This window comes from Callithrix jacchus, chromosome 9, assembly GCF_049354715.1.
Source record: "Callithrix jacchus isolate 240 chromosome 9, calJac240_pri, whole genome shotgun sequence".
Taxonomy (NCBI): domain Eukaryota; kingdom Metazoa; phylum Chordata; class Mammalia; order Primates; family Cebidae; genus Callithrix; species Callithrix jacchus.
Genome location: NC_133510.1, coordinates 41,877,820 through 41,897,100, shown reverse-complemented (window position 1 = coordinate 41,897,100; position 19,281 = coordinate 41,877,820). Strand labels below are relative to the sequence as shown.

The following is a 19,281-nucleotide window of genomic DNA, read 5'->3' as shown; positions in this document are numbered from 1 at the left end:
AAGAACAAATTGTCCTTTTAATACATAGATCTGATCATATAATATTTCTCTTTGAATCTTTGTATAACTTCCCTTCCCACTGCACTTAAGAGCTTGGACTCTATCCTAACATGTTTTACAAAGCTCTTCAAAAATCAGGTCCTGCTAACCTCTCTTCAAACCCAATCCCTCACAGTCTGTGTTCCAACCATAATAAATCACTTTGAAGACCTAAAATATGCTATTATCTCCGCCTGAAATGTTCTTTCTTCCCCCTACCCCATCTCTTCATTTGACTAACTCCTACTTACTCTTCAAGGCCCAGTCTACTCATCCCTACCTTTAGGCGGAGACGAAAAAACTTTCCATGGCCCTCAAAGTCTATCTGCGTCTAGAACACTGTACCCTTATGACACTATTTCTAATTGCTTCTTTCACTTTCTGTTTTCTCCAGTGGACTGTTAGAACAGGAACCATGTCTAACTTGATCTCTGTATCTTCAGTGCTTAGCAAACAGGTATTCAATATTCATTGAGAAAAGGAAGGAAGGAAATTTCTCCAGAAACACCACAGTAGCACATCTTTCAAATCACAACAGTATGTCAGATTAAGTAAGCAAATATGTAAAAATGTAAGATCCACAAGAAGGATTTTTCCTTTTTCCACTATCCCAGGACCTAGAACAATGTCCATCACAAAGTGAGTATAGCACTGTTAAACAAATGAATAAAATAGTGAATTGTATTTCTAAAACTTCCAATAATGTTGTATTTGTATAATAAGCTTTCTAAATGCTTTTAATTCATATATAGGCATAAAGATATGTCAAGCACTTAGTTTTACAAATCTCCTAATACATACAACCTATTCAACACTCCTCCCTTGAAAGTCTGGCTGGAATGTGGCTCCCTATCCATCTCTAGCTTCCTCCATCCCTATTTTTCATGAGATATCACTCTAGAACGGAGCACCTTGCCACTCAGCTACTCCACCAGTCCCATTCCTGAAAGCTCGGCACTAACCTATCTCCAAGAAATGCATTCCATTTTGAATACTTGCCACCCTATTGTATAAGTCATTGTTTGGCATAAACAAGGTATCCAGTAACTTTTAGTTTTCTATAAGAAATTACTCTGTTATCTTTACAAAACTTGACTTTCTATTGGTGGCAAATCCACTGTCTGGCATAAACAAGGTATCCAATAACTTCTAGTTTTCCTAAAAGGAATTGTCCTATCTGTACTCTTAATAAAACCTGACTTTCTATTGGTGGCAGTTCCAATCCAATCCTAAGTTCATTTCTGAGACTCCCAAGTTAGAGAAGTATCATGTTTTACCACATTTCTCAACCATCTCTCATGTTTTGTGCTATGTATTACTTGAAGCTCTTTAGATATTAATTCATTTAATCCTGTAAAGGACTCTGTGAAGCAGATCCTACTTTTAGATGAGGAAATGAGGCACAGAACTGTCAAACGATTTCCCCAGGCCACATAGAAGGTGGTAGAACTTGAAACTATGCTCCAAACCACAGTACACACTGACTCTCACTTCCGTACTTGTTGCCATATTCCACTAACGTCTGGATATATTCATAATTTCCTCAATGACATCAGCACCCAGATCATTCAATATGCCTCTCTTCTTCCTTAATCCATTATCATCCTTTGGAATTTACCCTCCTATGGAATTCATCCTATAGCATTCACTCACAAAAAAACCCTTCCACAGACTATATGGAGCAGTAGAAAGGAAGAATTTATGCTTTCGTCATTAAAAGAGGATAATACTTTAAGAAAACAAGCAACTGGATGATGCAGAGTTTAAGGACATATTAACCATACCAATCAAGAGTATGTAATCAATCTGGGGTCAGAAAGATATTATTTTAAACAGTGTCTTCTTCAGTCTACATTTTGACTAACACCGCAACATTTGTAACTATAGATGTTAGAAAAGGAAAACAAAAAAGAACAAGAGCTAACAGGCATTGAGTGTTTACTGTGTGCCAGGTATTGTTCTAAATGCTTTGCACGTTTTAACACATTCAATCCTCACAACCTTCCTATGAGTTAGGTATTATTATTATTTCATTTTGCCAATGAGGAAACTAAGGCACAGAGAGGTTAAATAATTTGTCCACCATAACATTAACAGGGAAAATTATAATAAATATTTGGAAACTGTTAAACAGTATTTTTAGCAGGCATTGACTGCCTAAAAGTAACTTCTAACAAAGAAAAAAAAATCGCCATTTCTTTCACTTACAACATCAACCCTCAAAGAAAAGAAATTTGCAGGCTGTGGTTTTTTTTTTTTTGGTCTAACTGTTGTTGTTCCAGACTATGCCTGATTTCTTTTGAGAGACCTTTCAAATCTGATATATTTTTACGATTTGTACCAGGAAGCCATTATAACATGCAACTGGATACTAAAGTTCACTATCATTAAAAAAAAAAAAAATCCTCCTCTCCCTGTCCATCCTCTACTGCCAATCCCCACCCCCAAATAAACAGAATTTTTTCCCCTCATGTTTTCCAGTAGAACTGGCATAATTACAACAACTTAAAGATATCAACAAACAAATTAGGTAAATAAGCATCTCTTTCTTCTTCGGTGAACAAGCCAGCCTTGCTCTTTATAATTGATGTATACTAAAGTTCAATGTATCAGGCTAGGCAATTAATTGAAATACTGAATGACAACTTCAAATGAATAAATCCTGTTTTTAACCGTAACTTTCATTGCTTCTGAAAACCAGTCTGGCAACATTTTAACAGCTATTATGTCACTTTAAGTCTCGGGGGCACTAAATACTAAATATAAAAGTTACTCAAAAGTGTTTTCTCAAACAACGACCTGTAAACTCTATATACTACCGATGACTAAGGCTATTCTCCACCAGGAGTTGACACGTTGCCTTCGGAAGGTTTCCTGCGCTGAAGAAAAGTAGTGACAGTCGGACCTGTCTCTCCTAGCGTCTCGCCCTGCCCTTCTTTCTGATTTTCCGGAGCACGGTGCGAAACTCCTTCCAGGCGAGGCCAAGACCTCGTTCTTTCTTAAAAAAAGAGAAAGAGGGCAACGTGCTGCGAAGAATGTGGTATTTGTTTGACTGGGGTAGGGAGCCTGACACCCGAGAGGACTGGGACTCGATCGACTGGGATCCTACTCGCCTGCGACTAGAAAAGCCACCGGGGCACCGGGCACTGTGAGAAGCAAAGGGTCAGAATCAGGGGCTACCGAGGAAGCTCCTGAACTCCTTGGAGTTGCACCCGGACCAGGCAAAGGGGAGCTCCCAGTAGCATCGTTTCCTAGGGTCCTGCCAGTAACGCCCCCAGGGGAGATGGAGCGGCTTCTCCGTCCGATCCGCTCTCCAGACACCAATGAAGACAAGGAGTCAAGCCCATGACAGGCTCCCAGTGCCCTCAGCTGCATTTACGCCCTGAGCAGCCATGGAACAACCTAGGGAACAGCACCCAGCGGGGTTTCAGTATTTTACCTTACGTTACGGTCCCAGCCTACCGCCATGTTTCACAGAAGCCCGGGTCGCCGGGACTCCCGCGTACCCGGAACTATCGCGAGAATAAAAGCGACTATCATGGCTGAAAACGTCAGAAGAGAGACAATGTGGGGTTCTCGCGATATTTTCTTTGCTTACGAAGTGCTTAGGGAATGAAGAGGCGTGGTTAAGATAAAAGCAGTGTGCTACACGGAGATTAGCCTGCAACTTACCAAAGATGTAATCGCGCTGCCAGTCGGTTTCTGTCCAGGAAGGAGATACGGAAGGGCGACTGACACCTAGAGACCTCAGAAGGAATCTCAGCTCCTCACACCGTATTTCATTACTAATAAGAACCTTATTAGTAATGAAAGGTGTAGAAATTATCCCTAACAACCCTAATGCCTATCACCCCTGCAGTTGTTTTGTGCCCTTTCAGTTTTTGTGTCCTCATTTTCCCCTGACAAGAACATTTAAACTTCCTTTTCCGCCATAAGTAACGCTTTTTATTATTTGATCCGCATTTTTATTGTCTTCCAGGTTTTACTCTTTCCTAAGAAAGCACATCTGTCTTCCTCATCTCCCTAAGCCAACACCTACTTTGCCTTCAAATACTTGTTGAGAAAGAACATTAATGCCTCATCTTTTCCTATCACTTCATAGAACAGGAGTTTATAGAGGGGACTTTGGGAAGAAAAGTTAAATATGAACTGCTGGAGAGTAAACCTATTCCAGGTTCTTTTTCACCTATCTGTTAACAGGTTTTATAATCAAACGTTGAGATTTTTCTTATTCATTGACCTAGAAGTCTAACAAAGGCATAATTATGACAAATGCTTATGCAATAATTTAAAAGCTTTAACTGCTTTTTAAAAAATCTGTGTATCCTCACAACACTCTTAGAAGGTAATACCAGTATTTACTTGTTTAATAAATACGGAATTTGAGTCAAGGGGTAGTGAAGTAATGTACCCAAATTCAGACATCTGGGAGAGTCAGGGAAATCTTGATCACAATACTAAACTGTGCTTCAAAGGCAAAAATCACATTGTTTTATGTAATGAATTAACCTTTACTGAAATATGAAATTTCACTAAATTGAAACCATCCCCTGAAGTAAGGATGGATGAAAAGTTTCCAATGAATCAATTTTATTTTCAGACTTTCAAAGTTAGTCTAATTAAATCAATTTGAAGCTCTCACTTTCTTGACATGCTTAAGAAGTATAATGTAGTGGGTAAAATCATGGTCACTGGAGACACAACTTCCTGGGCTAAAATTCCAGATCAGCAACTTACTAGCATGTGATCTTGGCCACAATATTTCATCTCTTTGCATCTCTATTTGCTCATCTGTAAAATGAGCATGATATCTCAGAGTTGTTATGAGGGTTAAGTAAATTAATATACATCTAAAATGCTTTTTTATATTTGCCAAAAAGGCATCAGCAACTCTTCCTTCTTTGTGAGTGTGGACTCCTGGTTGGATGGAGGCTGGCTGTTGTTCACTTAGTTACACCTGATCCTTGGTCTCCAGGATAACCTACTTTCAGGGTAACAACTATCATGTGAGAGTTGGATTTCCCGGTGTAGCAAAACCGACTAATTTGATTCTGCTTATTTATAAAACAATTCACCATTTTCTAATCTACCCAGTGAAGACAAAAGTTAATTTCCCCTGAAGATTGAAACCTGATTAACTTTAAAAAGAGATGGATACTTAATCTTGTGTTATCAGTGGCATTACATCTGAAAAATAATTTGCCTTAAAAAAAGTCCATTATGTATTACCTGCAGAAGATAGGTTTTAAACTGAGACTAATAACTGTTCTATAACAACCTGTATTTAGTAAAGATGATGAAAAGGTGTTTCCGTGCCATTTTTTTCTTTCTCTAGTTTGAGTAAAAGTTTCAGCAAGTAAGCAGCAATATTGAGATAAACTAATAAATGAATAATTTTTTTCTGTAGAATGCCCACAAGCACCTCAAAGTCAGTACATGCCAAATGGATCTTTTTGTCTTTTTTGGGAGGGGGATAGTGTCTCACTCAGTTGCCCAGGCTGGAGTGCAGTGGCATGATCTTGGCTCACTGCAACCTTCACCTCCACCTTCCTGGGTTCAAGGAGGTGCCTTAGCCTCCCGAGTAGCCAGTACTGTAGGCAACTGCCACCACGCCAGGCTAATTTTTGTATTTTTAGTAGAGGGAGGGTTTCACCATGTTGGCCAGGCTGATCTTGAACTCCTGACCTCAAATGATCCACCCACCTCAGCCTTCCAACATTCTAGGATTATAGGAGTGAGCCATAGTACCCAGCCTTAAAAGTTTTAAATCAGTTTTTCACATGACAAGTTCAGACTTTATAATCAGCTGATGGATAAATACTTTTAGTCTATCCAGTCTATGCCATCTGATATCTCTGTTTCAGCAAAGCAATCACTTCTATCTATAAAGCATTATGTGTGCAATATTTTAATATAATTAATAGGCTGAAATGAACCATAGAGTGGGACTCTGTCCACCCCACTCCCCCAAAAAAGACAAAAAGATCAATTTGGGATGTACTGACTTTGAGGTGCTTGTGGGCATTCCACATGTCTGTCAACTAAACTTGCAGCCTTGCCACTCTTGTAACAAATATTCATTGAGCACTTTTAATATGACAAGTGATGTGTTAAGTACCAAAAAGAAGAGAAAGATTCACAAAAGACAAAGTAAAAATAGTACAAAACAGATTAACAAGAATTAGAGAATCACTATTGCAAGTCTCATCTTTCATTTTCCTTGGTGTTCTTATCCAAAAGTATAACTTAAATCAATGAAAGTGGAAGCTTTAAACCAATATTCACGCAGAGGGTTTTTAGTAATTACTAGGACATTTATAATAATATCACACTGTAGCATTTGCAAAAGAAAGGAAAGGTTGACAGAAAAAGTGAGAAGAAGTTGGGGAGGGGATTGAGAGAAAGAGGGAACACAGAAAGAAAAGATTTGTAAGAAAAGGAAAGGGAAGGGTAAAGGAGGTTGGTTGGTAAAGAGAAAGATGGAGGGCATTGAGAAAGCAAGAGGGATTGAGAGAGGGTAGGAGGATGAGAATTTGAAAGAGTGTAAGAGATTGAGGAGAGGGAGAAAAGGGGGGGAGGGAGAAAGGAAAGGGAAAGAGGGAGGTTGTTGACTAAAAAAAAAAGGAGAGGAATTGAGAAAGAAAAAAAGATTAACAGAGGTGAAAAAAGAGAGACGAATTGAGAAGCTGAAAGAGTGTAAGAGATCCGGAGGGATGGGGTTAGAAGTGGGGAATGTAAAAGGCAACAGGCAGTGGAGAAGAAGAGGAAAAGAGGTTGGAGGAAAACAGGTTGAAGGAAAAGAAGAGAGAAAGGGGCTAAAAGAAAGAGTGAGAAAAGGCAGATTTTTCTTTTCTTTTTTTGTTGTTTTTTGTTTGTTTGTTTTGTTTTGTCTTTGAGACAGAGTTTCGCTCTTGTTACCCAGGCTGGAGTGCAATGGCGCGATCTCGGCTCACCGAAACCTCCGCCTCCTGGGTTCAGGCAATTCTCCTGCCTCAGCCTCCAGAGTAGCTGGGATTACAGCACGCACCACCATGCCCAGCTAATTTTTGTATTTTTAGTAGAGATGGGGTTTCACCATGTTGACCAGGAGGGTCTCAATCTCTTGACCTCATGATCCACCCGCCTCAGCCTCCCAAAGTGCTGTGATTACAGGCGTGAGCCACCGCGCCTGGTCCTGGCAGGTTTTATTTTCTAATATCATTACAGAGATATCTTGTGCCCATACTTGCCTTCCAACTTTTAAATGGAGATTTATTAGAAAAAGATTAACCAATTTCAGTGAAGCCTCAGTTACCTCTAGCCTTAAATATAGACAGAAATATTTGGGAGACAAACCATTTTGTCCAAGAGTTAAGAATTCCTAATTTAAGTATATCAGCTTTTTTACTTTCATTCTGAAGAGCAAAATTTTCATAATGTGGATGTACTGAACCTAACATCTTGATGTATTATTGTAATTACAAGTATTAGGCTGAATCACATAAACTAGCTAATTTTCAGGATGTTTTTATCTACAGAAATGGCAGCTTCATAATTCAAACTTTTATGATCTACTCACAATATTGAGTTCTATAGGAAGGAAGCCCTGAATATTAAGCTTTTTGAAATTGTTTGAATATATATATGTAATTTTTCTATTTCCCTATGAATTGCTGTCTCATTTGATTATACATGTGCTTACCTCAAGCTGAACCATACACCCTTTTGGAATACTGCATTATTGGAAACCAAATAATAAATTTTGGTGGAATGTGTAAAATAAAAAAAAATGTTGCCTCGGGCTCCTACTCATTCTATATTCCAGATTTCTGTGATGGACTTTGACATCCATTCTTCTGGCTCAGTGACCTTCCTTAGTACCTCCCTGATTCTTGGCTACAGCCTACAGAGGTAAGGGGATTGAGACAACCTGAGCTTCAGATAAATTAAATACCTTATAAACAGATTAAATATCCTAAGATTTTATCTAAAATTGTTAAGGTCAATTGATATGCCTGAAACATAATCTCTTAAATGTCCACTCCTCATCACAAATGTCAAACTGGCAGGGACCATACCTATCTATTTGTGCTCAGAGAAGTTTCCAGCCTGTATCCCTGTGTGTAAAGTTAAGAATTATATGGATAGAATATTGCCCTTCTTTTCTTCCAGTGTTTGCCAAAGTAGAAAAAAAAAGTACCAGTGTATATAATACTATTCAAAATATATGACATACACATGGTATGCAAGATACGAATTGAACAATTCAAATTGTAAATTCCCAGGAGGCATGAAACAACATTAACTTTTGTGACCAATGTTTAATATTGAATGTACAAACACACCAACACCAACCTCTGCAATGACAATGACGGGTGGAAGTAATGCTGAATATTTCGGCACTGACAAGACACTCATTTTTCAGGTGTACTACTATCTTTTTTATTTTCTTTCCTTTTTTTTTTTTGTTTGTTTGTTTGTTTTGAGATGGAGTCTCACTCTGTCACCCATGCTGGAGTGCAGTGGCATGATCTCCACTTACTGCAGCCTCCACCTCCCAGGTTCAAGCAGTTCTCCTGCCTGAGCCTCCTGAGTAGCTGGGATTACAGGCACATGTCACCACACCCAGTTACTTTTTCTATTTTTAGTAGAGATGGGGTTTCACCATGTTGGCCACACTGGTCTCGAACTCCTGACTTCATGATCCACCCACCTCAGCCTCACATAGTGCTGGGATTACAGGTGTGAGCCAGTGTGCCTGGCCTCTTTTCCCATTTCTAATCACAATTGTACCATGCTCTTTCAGTGATCACATTTCTCCTCCAATGACAGATGTGATCCAATCACTGCAGGCAGAAATTCTTGTGAAGACAGTGCAGTGGGATGTCAGTGACTGCTGCCTCACCTCACAGTGTCAACAGGCTTGCACTTTTCAGGTTGGGCACACTGCAGTGATCTTCCAGAATCTCCCTGCAACCAGCAAAAAGAGAAGTTCTCCCAAATACCTGATACCTGGCTGACACAAACCCCAGCTGCCCATGATGGTCAGGCAGGGCACAGGTTGTTTTCTTATCTCTCTGATTTCTGCCCATAACCTAACAGAAAACTATGGCCACTCAGGTAATTGGTTGGTGTGACGGATCTCTCAAAAGGATTAAATCTATACCTTCAAGGAGAGACTGAAAGATAAGGTTTAGTTTAGTATAAATTCACTTAATGCTGACTATAGACTGGATGAAGAAATTTTCAAGCATCTATATAAATGCCCGGAGATGGTTTTCAGTTACATAAAACTTCTTTATGTTTTCAATGCTACCAGCAGTATGTGCACTCAGACACCTAATTCAGTTATGCAGCTGAATCATAAGAAATGATCTGCTGGGTGTGATGGCTCATGCCAGGTGGGCAAATCACGAGGTCAGGAGCTCCAGACCAGTCTGGCCAACATAGTGAAACCCTGTCTCTACTAAAAATACAAAAAAAGTAGCTGGGTATGGTGATGTATGCCTGTAATCACAGCTACTTGGGAGGCTGAGGCAGGAGAATCACGTTAACCTTTAAGTTGGAGGTTGCAGTGAGCCAAGATTGTACCACTGCACTCCAGCCTGAGTGAGAATGCAAGTGTGAGACTCCATCTCAGAAAAAGAAGAAGGGGGGGAGGGAGGGAGGGAGAGGGAGAGAGAGAGAGAGAGAAAGAAAGAAAATAAATAATCATGTTTGTAGGTCAAAAAATATTGAATATCAGCAATTTCACATAGTTCATTCAAGTAATGAATAATTCCTTTAGAGAACTGAGTTCACTTCAACTATCAAATTAGTAATCACAGTTCATCTGTTTTTAAAGTAACTTAGCAATGTATTTATTCTTCTTGCCTTTCTTTTTAAAACTAACATGCATCTTTCCCTCTTTATGGATCAATAAATGCCTGTTTGTGAGACACGCTGAAAGGAAAATTCCCAGACTCATCAATGCAATCCTTGAATTACCATGCAGGAAGATGATCCTGCAGCTCTTCTGAATATATTGGTGTTTTCAGTATCCATACCCTGGTGGCTTTGGCAAGAGGTACTAATGATCAGAGATAACTTTGCCTGCTGTACTATTTAAGAAAATTCATCCTCTAGCACAAAAGAATAAAAACACATATAAACCTAGGCAGTTGCTTTTAAAGGCTAACACAGGGATTGCCCTACATATAGATAGACTCTCAGGGTAAATCCCGCAATTTTTCTCTCTGAGCACTGGAACGATGTTGTTAGGTGATTTATAAAGACCTAATATTATTCCACTTTAGCTTATACAACAGAAACACCAAAACTATTTTGTAAGCATTCTTTTTATCTTCACTACAATTCTAGGAAGAGAGAAAAATAATATCACTTCATAGAAGGAAAAAGAAAAAGTTTAGACCCAAATCAGTTGTTGATAAAGTGATCGATATAATTCCCTTGGTTTCATTGTGCTCTCATTCTTTTGACTTTGCTGAATACACATTATGTTTAGAGGCTGACAGTGGAAACTACATTCTGATTCACTCTAGTCTATTGGATATTTGTAACTTGTTAACTCAGTTGTACAATACAGTAGAAGTGAAGCCAAACTCATGGGTTGATCTTTACATGGGCTATTTTTACATAATCTTTTCCACCCACTTACCATTCATACCAATCCATCGTTTCAGAAAAATGCCTCACGTGGTTAGAAATTGGCTCATACCTTCAAGTTTGAGTTTCACTGTTATAAAAACAATTGTGTATGGGTGTCTGAGTTTGCATATGTTTATAGTACAATTGGAGAGTAATTACATAGAAATGAGACTTACAAATATTAAGTAATAAAATCACTAGATATTCTTGAATATAAGTTTTTATAAGTATCAATAAACGGGTATTCATGACTATAATAACCTAAAACCAAGGAAGTCACCTTTAGATTCATTATTTTAAAAGACTTTTCACACCATTATTCATATTAAAAATCAAGAAAAACTGAAAATGAATAAGCAGAGTATCCTTAGATATCACATATGTTTGTTTGGATTTTAATGTTGGAGGAGGTGGTGCATATACTCACTATGAGGTTTAGTTGTTCCCCATCCAGCAGTCATACATGTAAGGTAAATTTGTTTTATCATCTTTATCTGGCACCAGATTGGTGATGAAAACTCTCCTAATTAAAAAGGATGTTAAAGAGAAAGGTAAATACCATTTAATCTACAGGATTGATAATAATATTGTCTATGTTGTTTGCTCTTCAATGACAGCTCTGGAAATATTTACTTTGACCTAACAGTAACCCCCACTCTTCTTGAGGCAAAGTCTCACTCTGTTATCCAGGTAGAGTGCAGTGATGCAATTGTAGCTCACTGCCACCTCTAACTCCTGGGCTCATGTGATCCTGCCTCATAAGCCTCCAAACTAGATAGTATAATACTACTGGCATGCACCATCTAACGTGGCAATTTTTTTTTTTTTTTTTTTTTTTGGTAGATGGGATCTTGCTATTTTGCCTAAGCTGGTCTCAAACTCTTGGTCTCAAACGATCCTTTTGCTTCAGCCTCGCAACGTGCTAAGATTATAGATATTAACCATGCACTTGGCCAACATTACTCTTTAAAATGCTGCAATTAATTAAGTCTTCCAGAAAATGCTATCTGTTACTCAAAAGGGATCAGCCCAATTTATATGTTACCAGTTTGCTCCAAGTATTACCATATCCTCCCAGGACAATAGAAACATATGCCATATACTCAGATGTGTGGCTCTTGGTTTCTCATTCATAATCATTTTTTAAAAACACATCTGCCCTTTGTCCATGTGCCTCTAGGACATCACCTTGTTGAATCCGAAGTGACAGTAGAGAAAAGTATACCTGTCTTCCTTCTTCAACTTCATCATGTGAGGAATGGGGAAGAATCACATTTGTAGTACTTTAAATTTTTCCAGCACACACAGATGCATGTTTGTTTTCCATGCTGTTTTGATTCAGACTTTTACATACTTTAATACTTCAGCCTATCTACTATCCTGGCTCATTTATTTCAATAATTTGTTCTTTATTTTTACTGCTCTTAATAAAATTTTATGAACTCCTTGAAACTTGTCTGTTCTTTTACTACTTACCTTCCTATGCACATCCAAATCTTATGCTATGCTGCCTATACAGATAATCATTGCTCTATCACTTCACTTTCTGTCAGATTTTCTTGAGCTACACCATTTTCCCTCTGCCAACATATTGTTTTTTAACCAGTTGGCTCCTCCCTTCCTTCCTTCCTTCCTTCCTTCCTCCCTTCCTTCCTTCCTTCCTCTTTCTTTCCTTCTTTCCTTCTTTCTTTCCTCTCTCTCTCTCTCTCTCTCTCTCTCTCTCTCTCTCTCTCTCTCTCCCCTTCCCTCCCTCCCTCTCTCCCTCCCTCCCTCCCTCTCCCCCCCCCTTTCCTTTGACACATTCTCACTCTGTCTCCCAGGCTGGAGTACAGTGGCGCAATCTCGGCTCACTGCAACCTCCACCTCCTGGGTTCAAGAGATTCTTCTGCCTCAGCTTCCCAAGTAGCTGAAATTACAGGCACCCACCATTATGCCCAGCTAATGTTTGTATTTTAAATAGAGACAGTGTTTCACCATGTTGCACAGATTGGTCTCAAACTCCTGACCTCAGGTGATCCATCCACCTCAGCCTCTCAAAGTGCTGGGATTACTGGCATAAGCCACCGTGTCCAGTCTACCAACTGCTTTTCTTATTCTGATTTTTTTCATTTATTAGATTATGATCACATCAACTCATGTCATTCAGTTAATGAATGTATCACAATTTATTAAATCCCACTAATGAACATTTAGACTAGTAGCTCTTTATTTTTATAAGCTATATCAAGCATTCCAGATAATAAAGCTGTACAGTTTTGCCATTATTCCTGGAAAGTAGAATTGTTGGACTATGAGACATGTACTTTAAAAAATAGCAACTATTGCTACATTGCCTGATTTTTGAAAAGACAACAAAAGGATGTATCAAGTTACAGTCCATCCAGCTATGTTTACAACTTAGAACTGTGTCAAGAATCTTTAAAATATTTATACCCTAAATCCAGCAATTCTATTTCTAGGAAGTTTATTTTAAGGCAATCCTAGACCTGGGAAAAATATATATTCAAGGATAGGCAATCCAGCATCATTAAAGGAAACAATCCATTTCTTGGAAAGGCTACCATGTATTCATTAAAATTATATTCTAAAAGTCTTTAATATTATGAAGCAATGCTGAAAATTATAAATGAAAATGTACAATAAAATAAAACTTATACTAGGTATATTATTACAACTACTTAAATACAAACAGAATAGTACAGGAAACACATGAAAGAAGTATGCCCAAATATTCACATAAAGGTAATGACGCTGGAAATCATAGGTAGGAAATGTCTTGTCTTTAATGGGGAAAAAAGTCATCCCTTACTCTTCCCAGTGAAAAGAAATGAATAGGTACAGATATAGATGTTACTCAATTCTTAGAGGGAAGAGAAAAAATTCTTATGTTACCATTGATACCAGGTGGTGTTAAGTAGGAAGCAAAGTCCTAGGAGAACAGGAAAAAGGATCAAGACAAGAAGGTAAGGAAAGAAGGGCTGAAAAGAAGGGGAAATGTCTGTAATGATGATTGTGGATATTAGGAGGCAGAACCATGCAGGTATACACACAAGGACTGCAGAATGGAACTGAAATTGGAAATCACAAGATTTTAAGGATATTAAATGTCACCACTGGTCTTTATCTAAAAAAGTGCTTCTCAACCTTGGCTACACATTATAATTTCCAGGAGAAATGCTAGGTTCAGGAAGGACCAGATATAAGGTCAACACAAAGAAGTCAATCACATTTCATGTAGAACCTAAATAAAATGCCACTTAAAATTACAGTGAAGACAATGCAATACTTAGGTATACACTTAGCAAAACATGTAATATAAGATCTGTGTGCTGAAAACTGCAAGATTCTGGTGACAGAAAATCAAAGAAGACCTAAATAAGTGGAGAGACGTATTGTACTCATGGATTAGAAAACTCAACATAGTAAATATGTGAATTTTCCCCAAATTGAGCTATAGTTTTAATGCAATTCCTCTTAAAATCACAGCAAGGGTTGTTTAGATATAGCAAGCTTATTTTAAAATTTATATGAGAAAGCACAGGACTTAGCATACCTAAAACAATCTTCACCAAGAATAAATTGGGAGAAATCACTTTTTCCATATAAAGCCTACTATGTAGCTACAATAATATGTAGTAGTATGTGAAAGGATAGATACATAGCTCAACAGAAAAAAGATTCCAGAAATAAACCCACACAAATATGCTCACTTTATGTATGGCAAAGGCACAAAAGCAATTCAACAGATGGTGTTAGAGCAGTTAGAGATCCCTTAGACCACAAAAAAGAAAAGAAGAGAGAGAAAGAAAGAAACCTAAACCTAAACCTTACATATACAAAAATTAACTGAAAAGGGATCACGAAGTTAAATATAAAGTGCAAGGGTAAGGCTATAGAACTTTTAGGAAGAGCAAAGGTAAAATCTGGGGTTAGACAAAGAATGCTTAAACTCGACATCAAAAGGAGAAACTATTTTTTTTTTTAATGGAGCAACTGGAATTCATGTAATTTAAAATTTCTACCTTGTGAAAAATCCTGTTAAGAGGATAAAGAGACAAGCTAAGACTGGGAGAAATATTTGCAAACCACATATTTGACAAAGGATTAGTGGCAGAATATATAAAGAATCCTCAAACTCCACACAGTAAGAAAACAATTCAATTAGAAAATAGGCTAAAGAGATGAAGAGGCTTATCACTGAAGAGGTTAAAAAATGGTAAGTAGATGAAATGTTTAATACTATTAGCCACTAGGGAAATACAATAAGATATCACTATCACTACACAGCTATCAGAATGGCTAACTTTAAAAAAAAAAAAAAAAAAGACAATGCCAAATGCCAGTGAGGATGCAGAAAAACTAGGTCACTCATACATTGCCGGTGGGAATATAAAATGGTAAAACTACCATGGAAAAACAGCTTAGTTTATTAAAAAACTAAATATGCAATTTCCATATAACCCAGAAATTGCACTCTTGGGCATTTATCCCGCCAAAATGAAAACACACGTCCACATAACTTGTTCACAAATTTCCACAGGAGCTCTATGTGTAATAGCCCAGAGCTGGAAACAACCTAGATATGCTTTGACAGAAGTACCATTAGACAAACTGTGGTACATTTATACCATGTAATACTATTCATATTTTAAAATGAATGAATTATTAAAAGGAAATAACAATTGAACAAGCACAATACAACTTGGATGAATCTCCAGGGGACTGTGTTGAGTGAAAAAGCCAATCTCAAAAGGTTATATAGCATGCAGCTCCCTTTACATAAAACTCTTGAAATGACAAAATTCTAGAAATAGAGAAAAGATTCGTAGTTGCCAGAGGTCTGGGAAAGAGTAAAGTGGGTGTTGCCATAAAAGGGCATCACTTTGGGAGGAGTTCAAGACCTAAGGTCAGGAGTTCAAGACCAACCTGAACAATATGGTGAAACCCATCTCTGCTAAAAGTGCAAAAGCTTAGCCAGGCATGGCAGTGTGTGCCTGTAGTCTCAGCTACTCAGGAGGCTGAGACAGGAGAATTGCTTGAACCCTGGAGGCAGAGGTAGCAGTGAGCCAAGATTGCACCATTGCACTCCAGACTGGGTGACAGAGAGACTCTGTTTCAAAAAAAAAAAAAAAAAAAAAAGGCCTGGCATGGTGGCTCACGCCTGTAATCCCAGCACTTTGGGAGGCCAAGATGGGTGGATCACGAAGTCAAGAGATGAAGACCATCCTGGTCAACGTGGTGAAACCCCATCTCTGCTAAAAATACAAAAATTAGCTGGGCATGGTGGCATGTGCCTGTAGTCCCAGCTGCTCGGGAGGCTGAGGCAGGAGAATTGCCTGAACCCAGGAGGTGGAGGTTGCGGTGAGCCGAGATCGCGCCATTGCACTCCAGCCTGGGTAACAAGAGCGAAACTCCATCTCAAAAAAAAAAAAGGCAACACTAGGCATCCTTGGGGTGATAGAAATTTTCTATATTTCGATTGTATTAGTATCCTAAAAGATGTTACCAGTAACAGAAACTAGGTAAAAAGTATATTGGATGTCTGTATTATCTCTTAAACTGCATGTGAATCTAAAATTATTTCAACATAAGTTTAATTAAAATCAAATGCATAAAGCAAGATAAGAAGGGGGAAAATGCTGATGCCAGCTGTCTATTCCTCAGATTGTGTCTTACTTAAGTAGTCAAAAATGCAACCTGGCCTAGAAGTGTGTATGAGTGAGAGAGAGAGAGAAAGAGAGAGAGAGAGAGAGAGAGAGAGAGAGTTTTAAGCAACCCAGAGATTATACTGTACAGCCAAGATTAAGAAGCATTGTTCTAAATGTTCTCTCTGACTTGGTTATAAAAGAACAGAAAGCAAATGATGGACTGAGCCATGATTAGTGATTAGCAGGATGGAAGCATTGAAAAGACAGCAAGAGGAAGGTGAGTAACACCTCTGGCAGAGGTGTACTGGCAGAGGAACAGTTAAAGACTGGAGAAACTGGTTACAGACCCCTGTAACCAGCATGGAAATGCATGGGCTTGGGAGTGGAGAGGTCTTAGCTACAGTTCCTGCAGTCCCCATTCTCACTGAATGTTCACCTGTGCTGAGTAGGTGGGCAGGGTACTCTTATTCCTTTCTATTAATAATAAAACTGAGGCACAGGGAAGTTAAATAACCTACCCAAGATAGCATGACTACTACATGACAAAGCCAGATTAACCATTCCTCGCCCAGTTTTCACATTAGCTTTAGTGTAAGTAACTTACACAAGAACAGGATTTTACTAGGTCATGAAAGTACAGAAAACTGAATATATGATGCTTCAAATTCCTCGGTTATTTGTAGTAACTTTATAAGATAAAGAATCAACATTGAACCTTAATTTATTTGAACTCTTCTGTAGACCTCCATCAATGAAAAACTCATAAAGGTATGTGTTTAGACTTCAACTTTTAGATAAAGTGGCATAAATATAAGAAAGTATTGAAATAATTATTTAACTTCAGAAATATGTATAGCACTTCTCAGCAAGATGAAAGATATTAAGTTGTATAGCAAAAGTTCAAAACATGGAAGTTATCCATATCAACCTAATTCAATATGTTTTTCCAGAAGCAACAGGATAGATCACCATGAGGACAAAATTGTGAGAAGCCAGGGTGAGTAGAGACAGGTTTTAATAGTATCAAATCACTGCTTCCCATGTTCCAGAAGTAACTTCTTCCTATTACCAGGTTGTCTGTTGACAGTATTTGTCATAAGGGAGCAGGGAAATAGATACCTCTTTTAATGAGGTCATAGTCATTTTTCATAATTACTAAAAATATATTCTTTTACATTTCTTTTTGTTCTTTTTAAAATTATAGATATGGTACTGCACTATCACCAAGGCTAGAGTACACTGGTACAATTATAGCTCACTGCAACCTTGAACTGTAGACTCAAATGATTCTGTCTTCAGCCTCTGAATTTGCTGGGACTACAGGTCCACACCACTATGCCCAGATAATTTTTTTTAGTTTTTTGTAAAGATGGGGGTCTTGCTTTGTTGCCTGGGCTGGTCTCAAACTCCCAGGCCCAAGCAATCCTTCTGTTTTCACCTCCCAAAGTGCTAGGACTAGAGGCGTGAGCCATCATGCCTAGCTTACATTTCTAATCTATATTAAAAATTTTTATTATCTTGAATTATTGGAAAACAGGGATTTCCCTTAATAATTTTAATCCCCAAGAAAAATGTTAATTTATATATTTTCTTTCCTTCATAACACTAAACAAAATGATTATTAAGATTCATGGTGCCTTAAGATAATGATTCAGTGCATTATTACAATTATAATACTAGATGTTATACCCTTATATAATGGTCTCTGAAAGTTATATTTACTCCCTGTACACTGTTTTTCAAGGAAATGTCTAGGGAACATGCATTAAGTCTGGCATTGCTTTAAAAATGTAGAATTTTATAAAACTCACCAAATCAAAACTCAAAATTATGATTCTAAGATTTGATTACAAACTTTCTAAATAATTTTGAACACATAAAAGTCTGAAAATTGCCTTTTAAGGATGACTTCTTGCGATTTACCTCTTCAAAAGTAAAGTTGGGGGATGAAAAAGAAAATGAGGCTTAAATTCACTGAAGGGTCCTGCTCACCAAGTTTTTGAGCAGATAGAAGGATCTGCTACTTTGAAGACACTGAAAACATTATATCTAATCATTTAGCTATGGGACATTATGCAATATTCTCATCCATCTCACTACTTTCAGGAGACCAGTATTAGAAGTACCAGAATTTTAATACTGAGCAACTTTTAAACTGAGAAAGAAATTTTCAGATAATGTCTCAATATCACATTGAAACACGATTCAGATGAAATCAAAGAAAAAAATTATTTTCAAAAGCATTCTTTAAAATTCTTCAAAACTTTATATCTTTATTTCGGGAGCAGGTATGGTGATCTATCAGTAGAGGAGAGCAAGGAAGGAGACCGCCTTTGAGCAACTCCAGGGCTCTAGGTGCTATGTTCAGAAGCTTATGCACACATGTTAAGACATCATTATCTCCATTCTATAGATGAGTAAAGAGAGGGGAGCATTGTTAATCACTTATTTTTAAAAATACCAAGAAGGAGAAAGCAGCTTTTAAAATGAAAAGCTATTAGTGGTATGTGTACTGTTGAAGACAGACAGTTTCATTCACCTAAATATATTCATTTATTTGCCAGATAAAGACTATATCACTGGGATCATAATCTTTAATATTTATTGTGATGTGGGGAGATCATTTGTGAGCCCTTGAACAAACAGTCTCAGAGCCCCTGCACCACAGGAACAGTACAGACCTAAAGTTAAGATGCACTGCTGTCAGGACCCACTGTTTTGTGGCCAGGGAGCCTCCACAATAATATTGTCTGGTTCTGCAGACTAACCAGCTAGGGCCCTAACATTGCAGCCGCAGCACAGCTACCAGACAACCTGGGCTCCCCAAGCATGGCTGGCAACACATTTGTATTTCTCTCTGAATTTTCCATTAGAAATTGGTCAACAGCTAGAATGTCACATTTGTCTTGGGTTGGCCAACTTCCTATATTGTTTTCTATTGTTATACCCTAGAAGAGTAATAATAGGC

At 37.9% G+C, this 19,281-nt stretch overlaps 1 protein-coding gene across 11 annotated transcripts in view; it reads right to left on the bottom strand.

Moving 5' to 3' along the window:
* The window catches only part of ERGIC2 (ERGIC and golgi 2), a 63,246-nt gene that overhangs the window by 32,550 nt on the left and 11,415 nt on the right, over positions 1–19,281 (bottom strand). For 7 of the 11 annotated variants that reach the window (XM_078339011.1, XM_078339009.1, XM_078339010.1 and 4 more), the window contains one exon: positions 11,093–11,188. The exons of 2 other annotated variants lie outside the window; for them this stretch is intronic. The gene's annotated coding sequence lies outside the window, so the exon portion shown is untranslated. Of the gene's footprint in view, positions 1–3,478; positions 3,540–11,092; positions 11,189–19,281 lie in introns of those variants that run through there. 2 more of the 11 variants (XM_035255941.3, XM_035255945.3) reach the window with 1 other exon arrangement.